Here is an 8,499-nt window from a genome sequence, read left to right as displayed (position 1 = left end):
ATCTGACCTTCCAGCTCCAATTTACATCTTATTGGATCTGCTGTTATAACCATGCATTTTGTCTTTTGTGAGGGAATTAACATGTTAAATTTTCTAGCGATTATGTTGAATTGGTGCAGCATACGTTGTAAATCATCTTCACTTTGAGAGATTAGTATTGCATCGTCAGCATAGCAGATTATTTTAAGTTGTTTTTCTCCCATTTGGTACCCTTTTAATTCTTACTTTTTTTATTATTTAGTCCATGATCAGTTTGAACAATAAAGGACTCAAGGAATCCCCCTGTCTTATCCCATTGAAGACCAAGACGAAGACAACAATTTCACAAAAATGAAAAAGAAGATTGCATCCATCTTTTTCAATCTTTACAAGCGGATTTGTGCTCTACGTGTATACCCTATACCTGAAGAATACCAAAAAAATATCCTCATTACTACTATATTGTGACATATTAGTCAACAAATCTAAATAAAAGGCGAGCCAGAAGATAATATATTCTTCTTATTATGGTGCCTATTCGTTACAGGTGTTGGACACTAACATGGCTATTTTGGCTTTGTTAGCTGCTGCCCTAAAATGTCCGTTAGTGGTCAAGTTACACAATTTTCGTAGAATAGGAAGTCAGGATAATATTCTTCTTTTTCCTGGACCTCTTTTTCCATGCACCTTAAAGTATGGTCCAAAGTAGGTCGTTCATTACGCATTATAACTATGGCCCAGTAGTCCAGGGAAATAAGCAAGATCCCCCGATAGGGGCTTCACGACCTTGACGTTGATTCGGGGGCTTAAGCTGACTGTTCAGATAGGGCCGTAGTCTGGCGCAGGAAGTGGATCAAGTATGTGTGTACGAATGCATGGGATCTCCCTAATAAGGAGCTCTCCGATGAAAGAAGGCACCCCCTATAAACGGGCAAGGCCTAATGCATGGTAAGTATGAAAGGATGTGAAACAACCTCGCTAGACCGATTCCTGTCACGACTTAGCTCTCTGGAGTATCTGGGAATCTTTCCTAGGTACTCGAGAGACTAGGAATGTATGAACTGCTTCAGCGACCATGAAGTAGCCCGCCCTAAGTTAACCCACCCATGTCTGGTTGTACCACTACCCTGGCGTAAATTTAAGTAGAAGACCCTCTGGTCTTCACTGCCACATCTCCATTCTACGGCACTGTTCACATCGCCAATATATAGTCAACCGACCCGATATTATCTACCAGCTGTATCTATCCTACACTCCGAGTACAACCAGAAAATGCTATCTCTCCTTCATCCTTTTTCCCACTAAACCTACACCCCCAACACACAAGGTAAAGGTGTAATTGTACCGTGCCCAGGCTTGCATGGCAATTGTGTGACTAAATTGAACTGTCTCAAATGGTCGACTGGGGGAACCAGGCCACACCCCCTTTCATTTAAGGCCTTGTACCGGCACAGGGAGCGCTGCTGGTATGGACAGTTTATTTCTCCCATACTCGTGGGATCAATATGGAACCATGCAAAAATTTAAAAGATTTAACCCTAGGGGTCTCGCAGGAGAACCCAACAAACAATCAAACTTCCACTGAAACTGTTCGGCAGAATCTGGAAGAAAATAATCCCATCACATCGGGTAATAAAAATACTGAGGACGCAATGCGGACTCCTTTAAAAGATGCTGAGGATGAGGTTTCTCAGCCAAAAATATCTGGGGCACAGAGAAGAAAGCTTCGGAAAATGAGAGAACAGGGAATTGACACTTCTAAGGTCAAATTACCTCCTAGACCTCAAAATAAAACTCCTGGAAATGCCGAAATCACACAAGCTGTCAAGCGGACTGTGTCTGATAGAAGCACTCCTGAGGAGAAATTAACAAAAAAGAGCAGAAGTGCTGCTGCCTCTTTCAAAAAGCTCAGCAGCAACTACAAAGCAGCTCTTACGGGAATAAAGACGGCAATAATTCCCAAAGAATACCCAGACATATCTGTAACGGAAAAAGACGTTAGGGCAATAAAAGAGGCCCCAATTAAACTTATCGATGAGGTTCCTTGCGCACCTCGTTACGAAGGTAATCGGCTCATGGATGGATACTATGGGTTGATATGTGCTGACGAGGAGTCCTTTAAGATCACAAAGGATTTCTTGGAAGAAAAGACGGAGTGGAAGGTCATTAAGGCTGAGGAACTCCCAAAATCGAAGCGTGTACTTATGTACCTTCCAGAGACTAAAAATGAGGATCTGAAAATGCCACTGGCACGAATTGAAAAACAAAATCCTGAACTAAGGAACTGGCACAAAAGTGCCGAAGCTGTTTTTTTTGTGCTGCAAATTGATCTGTATGATCTTAATTTTGCAGTTTATTCATTTTTGGGGTCTCTAACAGGCCCTCTTGTAATTTCTTCCACCTGCATAGATTCCCCTTCGGCCTCCTGCAGTTCGGAAGTAATCGTTGCAGGTTTTGGTTCCCCAATGTTCCCAGCCTGTCTTGCTTTACCCTCTTCCAACGGTATAATACTTGCTCGCTGTAGAAGGTAATAAGGCTTTCATTGAAGCCTTTCGAGCTGTGTCTCTGACTCCTTATCAATTCGGAGACCCACATGCAGTCCTCCGTCAATTGCACATTGCACATCCGTCAATCTTAAAGGACTCCTCGTCAGCACATATCAACCCATAGTATCCATCCATGAGCCGATTACCTTCGTAACGAGGTGCGCAAGGAACCTCATCGATAAGTTTAATTGGGGCCTCTTTTATTGCCCCAACGTCTTTTTCCGTTACAGATATGTCTGGGTATTCTTTGGGAATTATTGCCGTCTTTATTCCCGTAAGAGCTGCTTTGTAGTTGCTGCTGAGCTTTTTGAAAGAGGCAGCAGCACTTCTGCTCTTTTTTGTTAATTTCTCCTCAGGAGTGCTTCTATCAGACACAGTCCGCTTGACAGCTTGTGTGATTTCGGCATTTCCAGGAGTTTTATTTTGAGGTCTAGGAGGTAATTTGACCTTAGAAGTGTCAATTCCCTGTTCTCTCATTTTCCGAAGCTTTCTTCTCTGTGCCCCAGATATTTTTGGCCGAGAAACCTCATCCTCAGCATCTTAAGGAGTCCGCATTGCGTCCTCAGTATTTTTATTACCCGATGTGATGGGATTATTTTCTTCCAGATTCTGCCGAACAGTCTCAGTGGAAGTTTGATTGTTTGTTGGGTTCTCCTGCGAGACCCCTAGGGTTAAATCTTTTAAATTTTTGCATGGTTCCATATTGATCCCACGAGTATGGGAGAAATAAACTGTCCATACCAGCAGCGCTCCCTGTGCCGGTACAACGCCTTAAATGAAAGGGGGTGTGGCCTGGTTCCTCCAGTCGACCGTTTGAGACAGTTCAATTTAGTCACACAATTGCCATGCAAGCCTGGGCACGGTACAATTACACCTTTACCTTGTGTGTTGGGGGTGTAGGTTTAGTGGGAAAAAGGATGAAGGAGGGATAGCATTTTCTGGTTGTACTCGGAGTGTAGGATAGATACAGCTGGTAGATAATATCGGGTCGGTTGACTATATATTGGCGATGTGAACAGTGCCGTAGAATGGAGATGTGGCAGTGAAGACCAGAGGGTCTTCTACTTAAATTTACGCCAGGGTAGTGGTACAACCAGACATGGGTGGGTTAACTTAGGGCGGGCTACTTCTTGGTCGCTGAAGCAATTCATACATTCCTAGTCTCTCGAGTACCTAGGAAAGATTCCCAGATACTCCAGAGAGCTAAGTCGTGACAGGAACCGGTCTAGCGAGGTTGTTTCACATCCTTTCATACTTACCATGCATTAGGCCTTGCCCGTTTATAGGGGGTGCCTTCTTTCATCGGAGAGCTCCTTATTAGGGAGATCCCATGCATTCGTACACACATACTTGATCCACTTCCTGCGCCAGACTACGGCCCTATCTGAACAGTCAGCTTAAGCCCCCGAATCAACGTCAAGGTCGTGAAGCCCCTATCGGGGGACTCTTGCTTATTTCCCTGGACTACTTAGCCATAGTTATAATGCGTAATGAACGACCTACTTTGGACCATACTTTAAGGTGCATGGAAAAAGAGGTCCAGGAAAAAGAAGAATATTATCCTTACTTCCTATTCTACGAAAATTGTGTAACTTGACCACTAACGGACATTTTAGGGCAGCAGCTAACAAAGCCAAAATAGCCATGTTAGTGTCCAACACCTGTAACGAATAGGCACCATAATAAGAAGAATATATTATCTTCTGGTTCGCCTTTTATTTAGATTTGTTGACTAATATGTCACAATATATTAGTAATGAGGATATTTTTTTGGTATTCTTCAGGTATAGGGTACACACGTAGAGCACAAATCCGCTTGTAAAGATTGAAAAAGATGGATGCAATCTTTTTTTCATTTTTGTGAAATTGTTGTCTTCGTCTTGGTCTTCAATGGGATAAGACAGGGGGATTCCTTGAGTCCTTTATTGTTCAAACTGATCATGGACTAAATAATAAAAAAAGTAAGAATTAAAAGGATACCAAATGGGAGAAAAACAACTTAAAATAATCTGCTATGCTGACGATGCAATACTAATCTCTCAAAGTGAAGATGATTTACAACGTATGCTGCACCAATTCAACATAATCGCTAGAAAATTTAACATGTTAATTTCCTCACAAAAGACAAAATGCATGGTTATAACAGCAGATCCAATAAGATGTAAATTGGAGCTGGAAGGTCAGATAATATCACAAGTGATGGAGTTTAAATACCTAGGCATCACACTATCTAGCTACGGAAGGCTCGAAACAGAAGTGGAAGATCAAGTGAATAGAGCATCAAGTGAATAGAGTCTGCATCAGAAAGAAGTCGCCCTTGCTGCATTTTTAGATATAGAAGGTGCATTTGATAATACCTCAATCGAGTCTATACAAAGCGCACTGGTGAGGAATAAAATCAACAACACAACATGCAAGTGGATTATTCAGATGCTTCAGAGCAGAATAATATCCACAGATACGCATGAAGATACCATAAATCTGAGGGCAACTAAGGGATGCCCTCAAGGCGGTGTATCGTCACCGTCATTATGGAACATAGTTGTCGATGATCTGATTCATGGGCTAAGCGCCCAAGGAATCTGGGTCCAGGGTTTCCCAGATGATATCGTGATAGTAACTAGGGGAAAATTTCCCAGCACTGTTGCGTATCAGATGCGATATGCCCTTCACTACATAGAGAACTGGTGTCTGAAAGAGAACCTTTCCGTGAACCCTTCTAAAACTAAACTGGTAGCCTTTACAAATAAGAGGAAGCTTACTGGACTGAGTGAGCTGAAATTATTTGGAGAGGTACTGGAAAGGACCAATGAGGTTAAGTATCTAGGGGTAACCCTGGATTCGAAACTCAATTGGAATACTCATATTACCAATATAACTAATAGAGCTAAGCGACTCTTCTGAAACTGCAGACGAGTTGTAGGTAAAACCTGGGGATTGAAACCGAAGGTGATATGTTGGCTGTACACATCAGTGATACGACCGACAGTTACTTATGGGTCAGTACTCTGGTGGAGAAAGACGGCTTTGCAATCTTGTGTGAGCACTCTCACCACCCTACAAATACAAGCGCTTCTAAATATAACAGGAGCCTTGAATAGTACAGGAACGGCTTCATTAGAGGCTATCACAGGTCTCCCTCCGCTGGAATTGTATATTTCGGCGGTAGCCTTTATGACCATTCTGAGGCTCAAAGCAAACAATACTTGGAGGCCAAATTATGTATTGAATAGCCACACAAACATAACTGGGACTATACTTGAGGAATACATCTTTATGATGAACTTAGATTTGATGACACCAGAACTAATCTTCACTGAGAAGATTAACACAATTATACCATCTAGAGAACAAAAAGTCCCAAACATTAATGGAGACTTAATATGGTTCACTGATGGATCTAAAATTGCCCATGGTACTGGATCAGGAGTCTTTGGGCAAACATGTAACTATAATAAATCTTACAGCCTAGGTCAACATACAACGGTGTTCCAGGCTGAAGTTTTTGCTTTGGTGGCCTGCATTGATGAAATCATTGATGAGGACCCTAAAGCTAAGAGAATGAACATTTACACAGATAGCCAATCGGCTATTCTGGCTGTAAAGAACCGTCTCACCAAATCAAAACTGGTGAGGAACTGCAAAGATCTCCTCAATAACCTGGCAAAAGACAATAAAGTGTCTTTAATATGGGTGCCGGGTCATGAAGGGGTGCATGGAAACGAACGAGCAGATATGTTAGCGAAACAAGGCTCGAGAAAAACTTTTGAAGGCCCAGAACCTTTCTGTGGCATCACTAAAGATGCTATGAAAAACGAGGTTCCAAAATGGCTGATAAAGAATCATCAAAATAAATGGAGAACCACTCAAGGGTAAATCCAGACTAAAAAAATAATCAAGAATATTGATAAAAAACTCTCGAACAGTTTGATGAACCTCAATAAACGAGAGATCAAAACGGTCACTGAAATGGTGACTGGACATTGTCGTTTAAGAAATCACCTATACAAACTAGGTAAGGTGAATGAACCATGGTGCAGAAAGTGAGAAATGGAAGAAGAAACTGCCATACACATACTATGCTATTGCAGTGTGCTAGGTGATGTAAGGCAAAACTTCACTGGTCAAATGAGGTTTGAACCAGAGGAGATCCTAAAACTACCAATAAGAAAACTGTTGGCCTTCGTTGAGGCCACAGGACTTATTAAAGTTTAAGGAGAAAAACAGGGTTTGGTACAAAGGTCTTATGACCAAGTGCCAGAGACTAACGAGTCTCGCCTGAGTTAAGAAGAAGAACAAGAAGAAGAAGAAGAAGAAGAAGAAATAAGCAAGAGATAGACCATGTTCGGGACACTGAAATACCCAGGTAGCTGAAAACTTTTTTAGTTTTTGTAGGCCTCTCGGAAAAAACCTACCTGTTTCCTGCCTAGAGTTCGCTTCCTTTTTTTAATTATTAACAATTTAGTGCAAAAAACGCGATTTTAATCGCGATCATTAAAAAGCCAAATAGTTGACATAAAATTACAAAATTAAATTTTTTAGAACATTGAAAAACCTTCAAATTTCCGTTCGTTGAAATTTAAAAAGTTAATTTGTTGCTTCTCCAACTGCAAAAAAGTGAAAGTCGGTATTTGTTAATATATATATATATATATATATATATATATATATATATATATATATATATATATATATATATATATATATATATAGGGTTGTCTACAGCTAATGCCGTTTCCCTTCCGTCAGCCAGGACTTCCATTTTTTTCGATCTTCCCAGTCTCCGTCTTCCAATCCTTTCTTAGACATGGCTTCGTCGACTTCATTTTTCCAAGATCTTCTAGGTCGTCCTCTTCTTCTCGTTCCTCTTGGGCTCCATTCTGCAACCTTGTTTTCCAAGTGTTTTCTGCTCTGCCTACGTGGCCGTACCATTTCAGTCTTCTCTCGTCTATATATTGCAGGGCATCTTTTTCCACTTGCATTCTTCTCCTTATCTCCTCATTTGTTATTCTGTCTCTTCTGGTGAGACCACAGCATCTTCTCCAGTATTCCATTTCGGTTGCCAGAATGATTTTTTGGGTTTTTTTGTTTATGACCCAAATTTCTGCGGCATATGTCATGATGCTTCTTACTATTGTCTGGTATATCATTCTTTTTGTTTTTCCCTTGATGTTTTTATTCCAGATTACATTATGGAGTTGTCTGATGCAAGATCTTGTTTGTCCCAATCTACTTTTTATTTCTGCTTCTGTTGTTCCGCTTTTCGACATTATAAAGCCCAAATATTTAAAATTCTTCGTTCCTTTTATTTCAACTTGTTCTTCTACTTCTAAGTTTTTTACGTCTTCTTCCGATATTACTAAGTATTCCGTTTTCTTCATATTTATTTCCTTTTTGTATTCCTCTTTTAGTTTTCTTACCATGTAACTGATATCCTCTTCATCTTGAGCCATCACCACCTGATCGTCTGCAAAACACAATGTGTAGAGATAATCGTCCCTTATCGGTATTCCCATACCCCTACACTACATTTGTTAATAACTTTTACTAAAACTAACTTTATTTTTTCACGAAAAGTTGGGTTTTGGGGGATATTTTGTCCGGGATTTTTTGTGGGGATATTTTGTCCAAAAAAAAGCTGTTTGAAATTAAAAACTATGTTTCAATATACAATTACATCATTCTAATCGAAAAAAAATTTTTTTCAATTTTCTCTCAAATTACGGATACCCATTATCATTTTATTATAATTATGATAACTATTTTATTATCAATTTAAAAAAAAAGTTAATCTTCATAAAATGTTCTACCTGGTCTAAAATCAAGATACAACCATCAGATATTAAACTTTTTTAATTTTATACGAGGTATGTAAAAAATATGAATTTTTCTTAAGAGTTAAGTGCCTTTATTATTCACAATATGTTAATTTGTTAATTAAAAGGATGTAATTGAACACTGAAACATATTTCTA

The sequence above is a fragment of the Diabrotica virgifera genome, chromosome 5 (genome assembly GCF_917563875.1).
Source record: "Diabrotica virgifera virgifera chromosome 5, PGI_DIABVI_V3a".
NCBI lineage: Eukaryota > Metazoa > Arthropoda > Insecta > Coleoptera > Chrysomelidae > Diabrotica > Diabrotica virgifera.
This window is presented reverse-complemented; position numbering follows the sequence as displayed.